This window comes from Schistocerca piceifrons, chromosome X (genome assembly GCF_021461385.2).
Source record: "Schistocerca piceifrons isolate TAMUIC-IGC-003096 chromosome X, iqSchPice1.1, whole genome shotgun sequence".
Lineage (NCBI taxonomy): Eukaryota > Metazoa > Arthropoda > Insecta > Orthoptera > Acrididae > Schistocerca > Schistocerca piceifrons.
In genome coordinates, this window is record NC_060149.1 from 501,485,240 (window position 1) to 501,503,982 (window position 18,743).

Consider the following 18,743-nt stretch of genomic DNA (forward strand, 5'->3'; position numbering starts at 1 on the left):
TTCAGAGAATGCGTTTAGCACAATTTCGGATGATATTTTATGAGTACCTCCGGAATTAAACATGTATTTTCGCCAACATATCGAGGGTAAATTAAAGTCACCACCAACTATTATCGTATAAGTCGCGTATGTGTTTGAAATCAAACTCTAATTTTCTTTGAACCTTTCAGCAACTGTACCATATGAATTGGAGGTCGGTAAAAGGATCCAATTATTATTTTATTCCGGTTGCCAACAATGACCTCTGCCCATACTAACTCACAGGAAGTATCTACTTCAACTTCGCAAGTTAAACTACTTCTGACAGCAACAAACACGCCACCGTCAACCTTGTTTAGCCTACCCTTTCGGAACATCGTTAGGTTCCTCGCAAAAATTTCGGCTGAGCTTATATCCGGCTTTAGCCATCTTTCAGTGTCTATAGCGATTTGAGCATCAGTGCCTTCTATTAGCGCTTGGAGCTCTGGTACTTCCCCAACACAGCTACGACAATTTACAACTGTTACACCAATGGTTCCTGTATCCACGTTCTTCCTATGTTCAACCTTTGTGGCTGAAGCCCTTCTTGTGTTTTCCCGAGACCCTCTAACCTAAAAAACTGCCCAGTCCAGGCCACACAGTCCCTGCTACCCGTGTAGTCGCCTCCTACGTATAGTGGACACCTGACCTATTCATCGGAACTCGAAACCCAACCATCCTTTGGCGCAAGTCGAGGAATCTGCAGTCTACACGGTTGCAGAACCGTCAGAGCCTCTGATTCAGTCTCTCCACTCGGCTCTGTACCAGAGGTCCGCAGTCGGTCCTGTCGACTATGCTGCAAGTGGTCAGCTCTGCTTTCATCTTGCAAGCAAGACTAGCAGCCTTTACCACTTCTGTTAGCTGCTCGAAACCAGAGAGAATCTCTTCTGATCCAAAGTGACACTCATCATTGGTACCGACGTGAGCAACCAACCGCTGTTGGCTGCACCCTGTGCTCTTCATGGCATCCGGGAGGACCCTTTCCACATCTGTAATGACTCCACTCGGTACGCACACGGAGTGCACATTGGTTTTCTTACCCGTCTTGTTAGCCAAGTCCATAAGAGGCCCCGTAACGCGCCCAACGCTGGAGCTCCCAACTACCAATAATGCCACCCTCTGTGATTTCCCGGATTTTGCAGGCTGAGTGGTTTCCTCTGAAACAGGATAGCCGACAGCATCTGGTTCAGCGACAGTGTCAGCCACAGACAGCACCTGGAACTTATATGTCAGACAAACCGGGGAGGCCTTATGTGCGGCTGCCTGGGAAGTCTTTCGCCGCCTGCTTCGCCCCGGCGCGACCTCCCACTCGACCACAGGCGAGTGGTCAGCCTCAGTGCGAGCAGTAACTGGGTGGGCCACCGGTGAGGACCGATCGGAGGACTCTGACGTGCTGGACATCCGTTGGATCCCCACGGCCGTCCCACAGCAGTGGTGCCCATCCACAGCAGCCTCAAGCTGTGTAACCGAAGCCATCACAGCCTGAAGCTGAGCGCGAAGTGTCACTCGGCTAGCATCCGCACGCAACAGTCGCAGTCCTTGTCAATACTAAAGACCGTGGGAAACTAAACTATGCAGTTAAACGGACTATCGGCACGTCCTGCGCAACTCTACTTTAGACCCTGACAAAAACGCAAGAACTGTGTCTAGTAATACGCAGATATTCAAAAACCTAACTACCGAAGCACTCAGGTGAAACTAAATAATTTGCCCCTGATTAGGAACTAGTAATATGTCACAAAATCGGTTTACTTTCTGATGCAAACGAAAACGCGAGATCTGTGGCTATTAGATATTAAATTTACACGCAGAAACTCAAGAAACTAAACTATTAAAGCAGACAGATGATATAATAAAATTCGCTCCTGGTTACGATCTCTTCAATGTCTCAAACGCGGTTTCTTCCCTGTTGCTGCGTCTGTCTCGGTCGGCTACTACTGCCTGACTGATTCACGAGGTTTTCACAAATGTTTAAGGCTTTTCTCTAGGTAAACTCCTTTGGATACCCGTAAGAATACATCGCGTTAACTGTGTTATATGAATTACGTTTTGTTGCTATAAAGTAAGGGTCCATTGATGTCCTGAAACAGTTTGGGTAACAAAACTAAGAGCATATGTTTTACAAAAACAGACAAAATACACTACTACAACTCTTTCTGCAAACATGTTTATTTTTAGCGCATCACAAAACAATGGATGGCAATATCCTATTTGCATCAGTTTCTTCAGATATCTAAGGTCTGAATCTGCAAATCTCCGAACCTTCCAAAGAAAAGTCGCAAAATGCGAGACAGTATTAATTTGATCTAAATAATCGAGATTCAGAACTGACTGCAAATGAAGAAACGAGTTCATATACTGTATATTGCCGGAAAAAAATTAGTACACCCGGAAAGACGATGCTGATTTCGATCCGATGACGGCACATCCGGGGGATAAGAGATATACTGATAATGGTTCCAACATCGTCTGCCAGCAGATAGTGTAGTGGCATAGCTACAGGAGCGCCATCTGTGTCTAGCTTTTAATGGGGAATGCTCACAGCCAGAACAGAAGGCTCATCCGTAAACTCGACTCTAATAGTTCTATCGTTTCCCCTCTACTTTCCAATCCTCATACGCTGTCGCACCTTTACCAACACGTCACACCAACCCTCCACCTAGGTACCCTCCACATGCGCCCCCTCCCAGATCATGAACTCCACCCCGACATTCACTCATTCTACCAGCTAGGCCCGCCCCACCCAATCTTCCTTAATCAGGGCTTCCTCTCCCTCCCCCCCCCCCCACATTCTCTTACCATCCTTTTTCCCCATCTGCCTTTCTTTCCCCACCCCATTTTCCCAACAGCTATTAGTGTCACCACTTCCCCTCTCTACTCCGCCCTCCTCTTCCGTCCTAAGAGCCACTCCTACTCCATCGTTGTTATGCACCATCCTCCAGCCTTATACCACCCACATTCCTATCCTCCTTGCTGACCGACCTTTTCCCCTTCACAAACTGACTCTCCATCCCATGGCGGGTCCTTCCAGTCTCTAGTGACAGGAAAGTGCTTCTTTTAAATATCATTGTTTCGGCAACATGTTTTAAAGTTTTTATATGTGTCCTTATTGTGTCTCATTTTGCCTATTAGTGTTTTTAACTAAAAGTACAAGAAGTCATTTATCGTATGTCTAAAAACTTCCATTTTATTTTTCAACTTTAAAAAATTCAATGTAAATATCTTCACTATCTGTTTCTTATTTTACGTCTCATTTACTACTTTATAGTCCAATGGCTGAAGAGCAGGTTGCGTGTACCGCTGATGCCCAGACCGCGCCCATACTGGGTGCAGGACGATGAAGTAACAATAAAGAAAGAAAAACTAGAAGGCTCAGTGTGGTGCAAACGTGTGAAGCAAGCAGGCAAACATGCATCGGAGACACACTAGTTCTTCCTGCAGTCAACTGATCAAGTCTGAGAGGGGTCAAATTGTGGCCTTCCGAGTGGCGGGATGGCCTTTTCGGAGAACTGCCACACAAGTTGGACGTACTGCGTCAGTTGCGCAACGATGCTAGTATCAGTGGTCCGTGAACCTCACACCCAAAGACGAGGTTATGGGCATCCACGCTGCACAGATGCCAGGATCATTGTACTAAGGGCAGCAGTGGCAGATTGTACAGCTATCACAGCACAGATAAGAAAGCTTGCGAGTCCAGTCTTATCAACACGAATTGTTGCGGACTGATTATTAGCAGTGGTACTAAGGGCATGCACACCTTTAGCCCGTCTTCCAATCACGCTACAGAATCGCGTGCAAGGTTGGACTGGTGCCGGCAGAGGACCACTTGGAAGATAGATTGGAGCGTCGTGGTCTTCAGCGATGAAACCAGATTCTGCCCGTACACTAGCGATGGTCGTTTGCCCGTACGACGTTGACATGGTGAGCGCTGTCTAATAGAATGCTTTTCTCCAAGACACACTTAGGGTCTGGGGTGCCATAAGCTACAACTCTCGTTCATCTTTGGTGTTTCTGGAGCGGACGATAACCAGAGCTCGATACGTGCAGAATGATATTAGACCCGTTCTTTCGCCGTTCTTGCAAGAGGAAGGTGATATCTTGTTCCAACAGGATAATGCCCACCCACCCACTGCCCGTGAATCTCAACGCGCTCTGCAAGACGTACAGCTACTTCCCTGGCCAGCACAATATCCGAAACTGTCTCCAATCGAGCACGTGTGGGATACGATGGGACGAAAATTGACTCGTGCGATAAGTGAGCCAACAATTCTTACAGAACTAGCCGAACAGGTGAAGCAGGTGTAGCGTAATGTATCGTAGGACAGTATTCGCCACCTGTACGATCGATTGGATGCCAGAGATAGCGCCTGCATTTTCGTCCGTGGAGGGTACACCACGCACTAACTTGGGTGTTCCAGCTTTGGTCGATACCAGGTATTCAAAATTTTTTCTGCTATTGATCTGTAAAGGTATTCACTTCATATACTCCATAAGCACTGTTGCAACAATGAATCTTTAGTGAAATGGAAACCTCTAAAAGAGTGTACTAAATTTTTTCTGCTGTGTATGTTGCAGGGCGCCATTTATCAGTAAAAATATACATAGAGCAAAATGTAGAGTACGGTAAGTGGTGCAAAAGGAATTTAAAGTAGAACTGCATCAGGTCAATTAAATTGCAAACAAGTTTCAGAAAAAATCTTTACAATCTCCACCATGAAATACATTTCGTAGCAAGTTGGCTATGTAAAAAGTTCCTCATTGTCTTCTCATAAGTTTCTCTGAATATTATTGAAATAAAATACTGAGAGTTCGTCAGTGCTCCGTGCTAAGACCGAAGTTTCTATACTGTCACCACTGATTACAATCTGAAAATCATTTTTTACAGTTTCATTGCTGCGTAGGACTGGTGTGATTATACCTTACATCCGTCTTCTCTGTGGTGGCAGACTACTGCACAACTTTATAATCTGCTCTCATTACATTAATAAACACGTCACCATAACATTCCAAGATCACCTGTGCAATGTTGTTGAGTGCCTATCAACTAATCAAATACGAATCGCCTAAGGCGTTCACTTCGAGTGTCCTCCGACCAGTTAAGGGTAATGGTATTCAGTTTTCCCCAGGTCAGTTCATACAAACTTCACGAAAATTGCTTGCGAAGACGGTATTTACGTATATAAACATAGGTATATCACTAATTACGTTTGGTTTTATGGACTAATTAGGTGATGATTATTAAACTAGCTGAGTAACCGGCGTTGTCCAAGTATGTATGTATTTATTCCATTCTTCTATTAGCCGATGTCCTCGACCCCTCACTCTCTGTCCATCTCCTCCTGCCCCTTTCCCTGTTCATCTCCTCGTCCCCCTCTCTCTGTCAATCTGCTCCCCTCTGCTCTGTCCATCTATCCATCTGCTCCCTTCCCCCTCTGCCCATCTCCTCCCTCTCTAATACCATTTCCTCCTCACCTTCTAATTCAACCTCCTCCATCCCTCTCTTTGTCAATCTCTTCCTCCCCTCACTCTGTCCAGCTCCTCCTTCCCCTCTCTGTGTCCATCTCCTTCTCCCCTCTCTCTGTCCATTTCCTCCTCACCTCTCTCTGTCCATCTTCTTGTCTCCCCTCTCTTTCCATCTTCTCCCCTTTCCTTTCTGTATTCACTTCCTCCTCCCCTCTATCTGTTCATCTGCTCCTCCCCCATCTCATTGCTTATCTCTTCCTTCTCATGTCCCTGTCCATCTCCTACTGTTTCCTTTTTCTGTCAATCTCGTCCTCTCCCTTCTCTCTACTTCACCCTCCCCTACCTCTGTCCATTTCCTCCACCTCCTACCTGTGGCTATCTCCTCCTTCCCCTTCACTGTCTGTCCATCTCTCCGTTCTCCCTTTTCTCTTTCCATGTTATCACGCTCATATCAATAGGTGACTGGTGGTTCTTACCCATAAAGTATTTATTATCAGATTCTAACTAAGATGTGTACCAAACTTGATTGAAATCGTTCCATAGGCTTAGGAGGAGCTTTTTACCCCTGGGTTTGCTCGAATACGCACATATCAAATATATTTCACACGTATTTATCATTTTTCATGCGTTTTTGTACACATATTTCACTTGTATGTCTATCGAATTTCGCCCTGCAGTTTCATTTTCATACAGCTCAATGTTTATGCTGTCGTATCTCTTGATGGCTCTGAGCACTATGGGACTTAACTGCTGTGGTCATCAGTCCCCTAGAACTTAGAACTACTTAAACCTAACTAACCTAAGGACATCACACACATCCATGCCCGAGGCAGGATTCGAACCTGCGACCGTAGCGGTCACGCGGCTCCAGACTGTAGCGCCTAGAACCGCTCGGCTACACCGGCCGGCGTATCTCTTGAACTACGTGCTGTACAATGATACAGTTTAGCAGATACATCCAGCGGTATATGTGCCTACTGTCTGCGAAATGTATTATGAATAGAGTAAGTACGAAAGAAGTCATAAATTAAAACGTCATGTATCATGTTGTGGTTTTACCGCGTGAACAGCGAAAATGTAGTAAGCGATATTTTTTTTTTTTCTTTTCATCATTTTGTGTCGGTCGTCAGCGAGAAAAGGTTTCTTAAAGGCTTGAAATTATGTTTAAAGTTTGTTGCAAGTCTCTAAGTGCTGTCACTTTCAAACACTGGATGACTGAAGCACGGGTATTCTAGCGTCGTGGGTTATGCTGCATTTTCGCCTCCATCCCTTTGATAAATGGGTGGTTCTTACTCTCAAAGTAATTCTTTCCAGAAATTAAATGATATGTGTACCAAGTTTGGTTTAAATCGTTACAGTGGTTTAGGAGGAGATGTGGAACATAGATACATATGACTACACACATACATTTTTATACTTGGTATGGCTTTAATCCAGAATGCTATTTAATAACACAGGTCTGCGACATAAAAACTGTTTCAAATTTATTAAGAAATTTTTATAGTGTTTTCAACGCTGATTTCGGGAAAAATAGTGAAAAAATTCCATCACGTACCATTTTTTCACAAACTGCTTGTCTAGTATTAGCATTTCTCGATATTTCAGCACTCTAGTGAGTTTGAATTTTGGTTTTTAGGATCTCCATAAACTGCTATTTAGCCGTTTTTATACTAAATATACGTAAAATAAAGAGTAATTAGGAGAAACCAGTAGTGTTTTCATGTCAGTGCCTGTCAGTCACGCTGCCCCTTCCCCCGCCATCACCAAGCAGTGAGCTTCTGCTATTGTCCTTCAGTTCACAGTACCTCTTCACTTTGTGCTGTTCACGTGTTGTTGTTACTAATGCTTTAAAGTAGTGACTGTTTTCTTGTGTTGTGAAGTTGTTTTATGGACAATGGACAATGGCTACCAGAGGATGTATAAACTCGCCAGATTGCTTCCGCTACATTTGTGGTAACTATACCGTTAAAAAGCAACAAAGAAACATTTCCGATTTTGTTGAAAAAGTATGTTTCGCCTCTTTTGGTACAAAGTTAGGGTATCAAGATAAGCCTTGGGCCCCACACAAAGTTTATTCAGTGTGTGTTAAAGAACTGAGTCAATGGTTTTGGAATACCAGTGGTTTGGAGGGAGCCCAAAAATCATAGTGATGACTGCTATTTTTGTTCTTGAAACGTATGAGGTTTCAATTTGAAAAACAAAATGGATAGTTCCTACCCTAACATTCAATCAGCCATTCGCCCTCTTTCTCATGGACCTGAAGTACCAACACCCTCTCCTCCAGATTCTTTGGATGCTATATATGATCACGAGCTATTGGCTCAGCAAGGTGATAGTGAAGAAGACAGAGATTGCTACGATCCTGGCACAACCGATCCCATTCCATACTCACAATCTGAACTGAACGATTTAGTTAGAGACCTAGGCTTGTCTAAAGAATCGGCAGAGGTTTTAGGATCTAGATTGAAAGATAAACATATGATGGCTCTGAGTACATCCTTTTCGCGGTATCGATCGAGGGAAAAGGAGTTTGTATCTTTCTTCTCTCACGAAGGTGACCTGGTGTTTTGCAGTGATGTTCCTGGACTTATGGCACGTTGCTCCTGATGAGTGGAGACTTTTTATTGATTCTTCCAAAAGGAGCCTTAAAGCAATACTTCTACACAATGGCAATAAGTATGCTTCTATACCAGTTGGACACTCGGTTCACTTGAAAGAATGTTACGAAAACCTTGAACAGGCTTTAAGCAAACTCTGCTATTCAGGCCTCAAATGAACCCTATGTGGTGATTTAAAAGTGATTTCAATGCTGCTTGTTCAACAAAGTGGCTACACAAAGTTCCCTTGCTTTCTCTGTGAATGAGACAGTAGGGACAGAAAGCAACACTACATAAAAAAAAGCTTGGCTCTTGAGGAAAACTTTACAGGTAAGGGTTAAAAATGTTGAGAGGAAAGGCCTTGTGGATCCCAAAAAGGTGTTACTTCCACCACTTCACATTAAGTTGGGGCTGATGAAACAATTTGTTAAGGCATAGCCAAAAGAAGGGGAGTATTTCAGATATCTTTGTGGACAGTTTCCTGGTTTATCCGAGGCAAAGCTAAAGGAAGGAATCTTTGTCGGACGAGACATTAGAAAACTTACGACAGATCCCCATTTTGCGGACAAAATGGAAACAGAAGAAAAGGCAGCATGGATATCTTTTAAATTAGTTGTTACCGGTTTCCTAAGAAACAAAAGAGATCCAAACTACTAGACAATCGTCGCAGACATGCTCGACAACCTTAAGAAGCTGGGCTCTAACATGAGCAGTAAAGTTCATTTTCTCCACTCACATCTTGACTAATTCCCTGCAGACCTTGGTGATGTAAGTGTTACAGCAGGGCGAAAGATTCAATCAGGAGATCAAAGGAATGGAAAGAAGATATCAAGGAAGATGGAACGTCAACATGATAGAGGACTACTGCTGGATGATAAAAAGAAATGATCCTCAACGAGTCCACAGTCGGAAAAGCAATAAAAGAAGCTTCGACAGAAAGCGAAAGCTTTATTATAAATACTTATGAGCTTAAAGAGAAATGGAAGTGTGGTGTCACCGCCAGACACCACACTCATTTGCCGAGAAGATAGTTAGCATAGCCTTCAGCTAAGTCAATTGCTACGACGTAGCAAGGCGCCATCACCAAGTTATATTGAAATGATAATACTGTATCAACAAGACCAATGTTCCCCAACTGTGGATTAAAGTTAAGTATTCAAGCAGCTACATACTTTTCTTTATAGCATTCATTACGTATCCTGTTTCAGACCTCACGCCATCCTGCGTGGGATTATAGCGTACATTTCGGCTTCTCAAACAACACGGTGTTGGCACTTCTGCCGACACTTCATATTGGCGACGAGGCTTAAAAGAGGATTTCACGTTCGTATTGCTCTAATTTACGTGTGTCATGGCTTCGCCACAATCTCCAGATGTACTGTCCGAATTTTATCGCTTGCAGAATCAGCAGACGCAGGCCTTATTGGATGCCCTTGGACAGCTCGTCCAGGGTCAACGTGCAATGCAAACCGATGCGGCAGCCGCCGCTTCACCGCTCACGCAGCCACAAAACGCAGTTGCACCACCTTTTCGCCCGTTTGACGCGGAAATGGAAAGCTGGACGGAGTGGTCACGCCAATTTGGATTCCATCTCGCCGCCTACAGAATTCAAGGTAATGAGCGGCAGCCTCACTTATTGTCTTGTGTCGGCGTGCAACCGTACCGTGTGATAGTGAAATTATTTCCCCGACGCGAGGTAGCAACTCTGTCCTACGAAGAAATTTTGTCTGCTTTAGATGCCTATTTCAAGGAATCAGTTAATGTAGTTGCAAAACGGTATACATTCTTTCATACAAAACGTACGGCCGGTCAAACTAATCGGGAGTGGGTTGCTACTTTTCAAGGCCTTACAAGGGATTGTGCTTTTGAGTGTGAATGTGGACTCCCTTATTCAGATACTATGGTGCGTGATGCAATTGCACAGAACGTTTCTGATGTTCGTATACGGGAACAAATTTTGAAACTAGTCAATCCCTCCCTTCAACAAGTGATAGACATATTGGATAGGCAAGACACACTTGACTTTGCTCATGAATCATTTGAAACTTCGCCAGCTGTGTGTCACATTAACCGGCCCGTCGGGCGAGTTGCACGGAACTGTAAACAGCCCTCGCGCACGTCCGCGCAGCCACGTGTCTCGCGCAAGCATGCAAATGCACTAAAATCATGCCCGCGGTGTGCTACTAGACATTCGCGTGAGAATTGCCCGCCACACCAAGCTATTTGCTTTTTCTGTAATAAAAAAGGACATGTTCAGAGTGTTTGCCAGAAAAAGCTTAGATCGGACACTAACAACCATTCCAGGCCCTTTGCTTTGCGCCGGTATCGAACCACGCATACACAGGCTCGTGAACCTTCGCCCATGGAAATTCATGTAGTTAATTCCACTCCGCCCAGTGCCACTCTCTCTCACAGTGACTTTGTTCGTCCCACAAAAAGTGTGCGTCGACATCGACGGAAATCGCGTCAAGTGATTCTGTACCAGTGTCTGTTCACGTTGCACAAAACAGTCGCCCTTGTCGTCAGCAGGACAATAAACTATTTGTAGACTTGGACATTTATGGCACCGTGATCCCATTCCAGCTCGATACCGGAGCTGCAGTTTCATTGATCAATAAAGACACGTACAAACAACTGGGCACACCTCCGTTGCGTGCCGCAAATGTTAAGCTCAGTAGTTATTCAGGACAGCTTATCCCTGTGTTAGGACAGTGCAGCCTTCTTGCAACATACAAGGGACAAACAAAACTTGTGTCATTTTACGTACTTCGTTCTTCTTCTGCTGTGAACTTGTTTGGTTTAGATTTGTTTCAACTGTTTAACTTGTCTATAGTAAATCAGGTCCTATCAGTGAACCAGACTGTGCCTTCAGACAGTGTTTCTCGTCTATGTGACGAATTTGCAGACATTTTTCCACCGGGCCTCGGTTGCGCTAAGACCTATCAAGCACATTTGGAACTGAAAGTCAACGCACAACCGAAATTTTTCAGAGCGGGCAATGTTCCCCACGCATTGCGTGATGAGGTCGCCAGAACGTTAAACAATTTAGAATCACAAGGTGTAATTGAACGTGTGCAGGCTTCTCTCTGGGCCTCACCCTTAGTAATTTTGCCAAAACCTTCCGGACAATTGAGACTTTCCGTGGACTTCAAGGCCACAGTGAATCCACAACTAGTGATTGCCACTTTTCCTTTACGCCGCCCGGAAGATCTTTTTGACAAACTGTGCCCGGGTAAATATTTTTCGAAGTTGGACCTAGCAGACGCGTACTTGCAAATTCCGGTGGACGACGAATCCCAGCGAGTTTTGGTGGTTAACACGCATCTTAGTTTGTATCGCTTCAAAAGACTGCCATTCGGGTGTGCATCCGCCCCTGCATTGTTTCAGCAGTATCTGCAAACTGTTTGTGCGTCGGTCCCTACTGCAGCAAACTATCTGGACGATATTGTGATCTCTGGAAAGACAGATGAAAAACATTTAGCCAACCTCCGAACATTATTTCAGGTCTTGCGACAAAATGGTCTTCGCTTGTGGAAGGAAAAATGTGTTTTTTGCGCGTGACTTACCATATTTGGGACATGTAATCAATGCCCAAGGCATACATCCGAGTACAGAGCACCTCCGTGCCATACAAGACTTGCCTTCGCCGCAGAATTTGAAGCAGCTACAGAGTGTGCTGGGCAAAATTAATTATTACCATCGTTATGTTCCCCACGCCTCTTCCATTTCAGCTCCGCTTCATTGCTTACGCCGTATAGGTGTTCCGTTCGTCTGGTCGACGGAATGCGAACGCGCCTTTCGCCAGTTGAAATCGGCGTTGCTTTCTCATACTTGCCTTACGCCATTCGATCCCCAGAAACCCCTTTTGTTGATGGTAGATGCATCGGATTTCGGGATCGGTGCTGTGCTTGCGCACAAAGATGGTTCGCATGATCGCCCTATTGCCTTTGCGTCCAAATTGCTCTCGTCTGCGCAACGCAATTATTCACAGATCGAGAAAGAAGCTTTGGCTCTCGTATTTGGTGTTACAAAGTTTCACGATTTCTTGTATGGTCGTCACTTTCCCATCATCACAGACCACAAACCTTTGACATCGCTTTTTCATCCGAACAAGCCCGTACCTCCACGTACAACGCAGAAATTCATTCGCTGGTCTATTTTCCTCTCGCAGTACCGCTACGATATCTTGTATCGGTCCACTGCTAAGCACGGAAACGCTGATGCGTTGTCCCGTTTGCCTGTTGCTGAGGATAGAGCGTTCGATTCTTCTGAACTTGCTTGCATGTTCATTGATGCGGAAAACGATGACGTGGTCGAATCGTTTCCGATTGATTTTCGTCGTGTAGCTACAGCCACAGCTGCTGACCCTGTCCTTGCTACAGTTTTGCGTTTTGTTGCTACGCAATGGCCCTTGTCAAAGTCCCGGATCGAGGATCCGTTGGTTCGCCGATTTTTTCCTCACAAGGGGAGACTTTTTGTTCGACGTGGTGTTTTGTTGTTGCGTTCTGATAATGATCAGTCCAGAGTCGTGGTCCCACGTTCGTTACAGTCCTCTGTCTTACGGCTTCTCCACCAAGGACATTGGGGTATAGTGAGAACGAAACAACTTGCTCGTCAGCACTGTACTTGGTTCGGAATCGATGCTGCGATTACGAATATGTGCTCTTCTTGCATGGCGTGCGCCGAACAACAATCCGCACCGCCGCGGAAATTCTTTGCATGGCCGAAAGCCACTTCCCCTTGGCAACGCTTGCACATCGATTTTGCTGGTCCATTCTGGAATGCTCGATGGTTGGTTGTGGTGGATTCCTTCAGTAATTTTCCTTTTGTTGTCCGGATGTCTTCCACGACGTCATCTGCCACCATCCAAGCGTTGTCCGCTATCTTTTGTATTGAAGGTCTTCCACAGACTATTGTTTCCGACAATGGCCCACAATTCATGTCCGCAGAATTTCACTCATTCTGCAAGGCCAATGGTATTCAACATCTGACATCCGCGCCGTTTTCGCCTCAGTCAAACGGTGCCGCTGAACGATTGGTCCAGACTTTCAAGTCACAGATGTTGAAGTTGAAAGAGTCGCATTCTCGGGAGGACGCGTTATTGCTCTTTTTGTCTTCGTGTCGCTCTCAGCCCCGAGATGGTCGCTCGCCGGCTGAGTTGCTCCACGGTCGTCCTCATTGAACCTTGATGTCTTTGCTGCATCCGCCGCATCAGGTTCCTGTGCAGCGGCAGCCACCTGCTTTTGCTCCAGGCGACGTTGTATTCTATCGCAACTATCGAGGTTCACGGCGTTGGCTCGCAGGGCGCATTCTTCGCTGCCTCGGCCGCGCTATGTATCTGGTTTTGGGGGCCTCTGGTGAGGTGCGTCGGCATCTCAATCAGCTGCGCCTCTGTCGTCGCACGGGTTCTGCCGCTCCCCGTCTGCTTTCAGCGACGGTGCCGTCCGGTCAGCGCCCCGGGTGTTACCGACGCTGCCTTCCATTTTGCCCCATGGCGACGCGCCGCCGCCGCCGGCGCCGCCGCCGCCGCCGCCGTCGCCTGTTCTCCCGCCGGCGCCGCCCGCAGTGGACGCTTCGCTGCAGCCGTCAGGCGCCTCCCTGGGTCACGCGCCGCCGATCGCTTCCCGTGACCAGCTGTCCTCCGACATGGATCTCTTGCCCGCTCCGGACCAGATGTCAGCTTCGCCAGTCGGGTGCTCCGACTCGATGGAGGTCGACCCGTCGGCCCCTCCTGACTATCTTAGGACGCATACACCGCATGTTGGCGTGCACCCTGGACTAGGTTTTCAGGCGTTTCCTAGCTCCCCTCGGACCGAATGGCCGGGTGAGGGTGGCACAGCCTCGCTTGTGGTTAGGCTCCCCACCTCGTCGAATACGTCAACATGGGGTCCTCCCCACGGCGGGCGGAAGCCTTATAACACAACCGTACGCCGATTTGCGGGGGACGAATGTGGTGTCACCGCCAGCCACCACACTTGCTAGGTGGTAGCCTTTTAAATCGGCCGCGGTCCGCTAGTATACGACGGACCCGCGTGTCGCCACTGTCAGTAATTGCAGACCGAGCGCCACCATACGGCAGGTCTAGAGAGACTTACTAGCACTCGCCCCAGTTGTACAGCCGACGTAGCTAGCAACAGACACTGACGAAGACTCTCTCATTTGCCGAGAAGATAGTTAGCATAGCCTTCAGCTAAGTCAATTGCTACGACCTAGCACGGCGCCATCACCAAGTTATATTGAAATGATAATACTGTATCAACAAGACCAATGTTCCCCAATTGTGGATTAAAGTTAAGTATTCCAGCAGCTACGTACTTTTCTTTATAGCATTTATTACGTATCCTGTTTCAGACCTCACGCCATCCTGCGTGAGCTTATAGCGTGCATTTCGGCTCCTCAAACAACACGGTGTTGGCACTTCTGCCAACACTTAAGGAAGTGTACTGTAAATGTAGTTTGGAACATGGTTTATAAACAAAATAAAGTTTTATAAAGTTGGAACAAATGTGATAAAGTGCATAAATTTTGTTATTATACCCAAAAATACTCCCTTTTTGTGAGAAAACCTGACGTGATGGAAAAACATGGATTGCATTTTTGAAATCAGCGCTCAAAGTACACAAAAGTCAGTTATCAAATTTCAAACAACTTTTAAAAATATTTTTTGCAGACCTGTGTAATCATACGAACACGCTCAGAAATAAATTATGAATAAAGACCTGTAAAATGATTCGCTCCACATCATTTCGATAAATATCGTGCGGATCATCCAAAGAACAGATATCGAAATAACATATTTTTAAACTTCATATTAGAATAAGTGATGGTCTAATGAAATGAAGAGAGTCTGAGATCTGTGGCTGTGCTGAGATATGATTATAACACAGTAATAAATCGAAGTGTGTTGTGCATGGACAAGTTGCACTGCCAGGGCGGTCTGTCATCTGGTAGTTACCAAATTGAGAGCTAACATGAGAGCTGGCATGATATCCCATGCTAATAGATTGAATTGCAAAGCTAATGAGTTAGATCAATGACACCAAACATTACAAGATTCGGGCCAGAAATAGGTCATCGTTAGCCAATGACTACAGTATGAGCAAATATCTTACTTTAACATACGACCTTTCAGCGTACTTTCTGTGGTTTCTATCGAGTCTGCAATTTTACGATTTACTTCGAAAATGGTTCAAATGGCTCTGAGCACTATGGGACTCAACATCTTAGGTCATAAGTCCCCTAGAACTTAGAACTACTTAAACCTAACTAACCTAAGGACATCACACACACCCATGCCCGAGGCAGGATTCGAACCTGCGACCGTAGCAGTCCCGCGGTTCCGGACTGCCGCGCCAGAACCGCACGGCCACCGCGGCCGACACGCTTTACTTCGAGGCTATCTTGCTGTTACATAGTGCAGTTAACAGTGAAAATATTGTAAATAAGTGTTTCCAATCCTCCCAGCACCAGCCCTAAATACCATAGCGATTTAAAGCTGAAAAAAGGAGAACACATTGGCAGTCTGCATACTGCGAGACGAGTGACAGTACAGCAGTCAAGATATGGCTACCAAGACACGCTTGCATTGAAAACGAGACTGTCTGTTTCCATCCTCATACAATATTTTAGTTCCAATGGCGTCCACGGCCAAAACAAGATTTCTGAAGATGATGATCTGCTGCACTGATTTGTCATTGCTTGGATTAAAATAACCGTTAGATTTTTCTTCTTCACTACCTCACAGTTTCGGTTGAGGAACCATTTTCAAGTGTCTGAAATACTTACCATATGTAACACCTTTAAAATATAAATGTAAAACAACCATTGGCTTTTTAGTTGATTGAATAAAAATGAGTATAAAACAAAATAAAAATGTAAAAGAACTTAGTGATATAACCCGTCAAACGGACATATCTGAGTTGCAGACAAAAATTATGATAGTCATACATTGTTAAAATTCAGTGGAACTTAAACAGCGCTTTTTAAAAATATTGATAATTTTTCTACAAACACAGAAAAGGAAGGGAGAAAGTGAACCATCCTCGTAAAATGATACATCGTCATGATAAATTCATTTATCACAAAAGCTACGTGGATTGTTTAATTTCCTCAACTAAATGCATTCTCATTTCGCAAATCGCATTCGTCATGTCACATGATGGGTCACAAACCCCACAGCCATTCTCATACGGGACGTCGCAAGGAGCGCCTATCATAAAGGTAGTACCAGTTAAACTGCGTACAAGTATACTAAAGATTACTTCGCGGGATAACTTACCAGTGGGTACAGGAAAACTGATCTTGGTTAGTGTAGGTACTGACCTACCGAGGGCATTGTTGTGCAAGGTAGAACCACTGGCATGCAATGAAGAGTTTCATACGTCGCAACCTATGTTGCACAGGAGCTTACAACGAATTATCGAAATAGCTGGAGTGTTTATGATTCCCGTGAGTTTAGACAATTTTAACAAGGACGGAGTGAGTCTGCCAAGGGCCTAATGTTTGCCAGTTTGAATGTCCTGAAAGAAAACTATACTGACAGGTCCGGTGACGACCGCAGCCATAAGCATACCGTTAACAACTCTGCACTACGTGATCAGTGAAACACTCGCAAGAAAAAGACAGGGAAGACATGGAAGCTTTATTACTTAGATTCACGGATTTGTTCAATCCAGTGGGCCCACTACCAGCGACACCGATCAAATAGCACAGGATATCAACATGAAACAATGCTCCGGTATGTAAGAAACCATACAGGTCCCAAAGCAATGACAAACGCTAATGGACGAATTCACTGACCAGCAGTTGGCTGATAGAATCGTTGAGGATAGTGGTAGCCCTTGGAGTGAAACGTTGTCATTGTGCCCAAAAAGTTGTCTGATGGTACCAAAAAAATAGGTTGTGTTGCGATTATCCCTTCTTAAATGGAAAAACTGTCGCCAGTGAGTATCCCATCCAGAACATCACGGAGACACTCAACAATCTGGGCCAGTATTAATGCTTTTCGACTATGGATTTGAAGAGTGGCTACCACCAGCTTGAAGTAGTTCTGGAAGACCACCCAAAGAAAGGATCGTAGAACGCCATTTGGACTAAAAAATTTACCGGTTACATTTCAAAGACTCTTAGACGGAGTGCTTCGCGGATTGAAACCTAAGAAAGGCATAGTATATCTTGGTGACATATTCGAATTTTCAAGGGATATGGAAGAACTCGTGAAAGGATTGGAAGAACCCTTTAAACGACTGCAGGGAAGCACACCTAACACTCAGTGATGATACATGCTATTTCACTGAAACAGCAGTAATCTATCTAAGACACGTAATTAGCTGAGAAGGAGTAAGAACTGATCCACGGCTGATATCAGCCATTCGGGATTTTGTACTGCCACAGATTACAAAAAGTCTTACAATCATTTTTAAACCTCTGTAGCGGCCGGCCGTAGACACTTAGCGCTACTTATGGGAAGCTGGGGCCGGATGCTAGTACATAACGAAAAATTTACAAGGCGGTTATTGAGGTTCCCTAAGGAAGCACGCCTAGCATGTATAAGGTCTTTACGTGTTTTCGCCGAGAATCAATATTTCATATTTTACACTTTTTGACAAAAACTTAACAGCATTAAAATGAGAATTCCGCAATTTGTACTTTTTTTTCTTTTCTTGTCTTTCGCGCTGTATAGTAGGTCTCATGGCAATGTGCCGGACTGGTAACTTACATACTGTTAGATGGGATCATTTACATATTCCATTAAAGTTGAATTGTATATACCTGTATGTTCCCCGATATGCATCCAAGTTTTGTGTGGTATGTTGATCTAAATATTGCCTTTGTGTGTACTGACAACGCTTATGGATACATAACGTATTATTTACAGCCAATAGGTTATGGTAATAATCCTTGTCGGCAAATACCACAGCCCATATAACTGAAGGCTTCATAGCCACGACGTCACGACGTAAGATAAAACTTCTCAAAACAGGTAGACCTGAATAATGGAAAATACGGCAGAGGCAAATTTTATTTAGTAGAAATAATTACTGGAATAAACAAATGGGACACTACTTGATAAGTTAAAGATAAATTTCTTATGTTTAGTCATCATATTATTTCGTAAACATCTCCAGGTATAAGCCACATGGGCTTCTGATTATGTTCGTCTATGTGGCACATAAAATCATATAGTGAATACCGTGCTACTCACAGCTGGTTAACACAGAACATACGTTGTAATGATTGCAGTGTGACCACTGAAAACGTGTGCTAAACACTTGATTGAAACCCGAACCTCTCACTTTTAGCGAGTGCTTCCGAGGAAGTCTCCCGATATTTCGAGTGTCAATTTTCTTTGCCGTCAAAATTTCTCCGAAGAAAAGCTCAGAAGTTTTTCAGTGCCTTAGAAATATTGCAACAGAGGAACCGGTTGATAGGTCAGGGCTGAACATCGACACATCGAATTATTCTATGCTGATTGAAGAAAGCGTACCTTTATTGGTGAACACAAACAGGGCGGACAAAAATATGGAAACACCACATACACAATGCTTAATACTGTGTAGGAAAACCACTGAATTCAAAACAGCTTCCAGTCCCCCGGAATAGATAAACAGGGGTCCTGTACGGTTTATAAGGGGACCTTATATCAATTCTTCCTGCAAAATACTG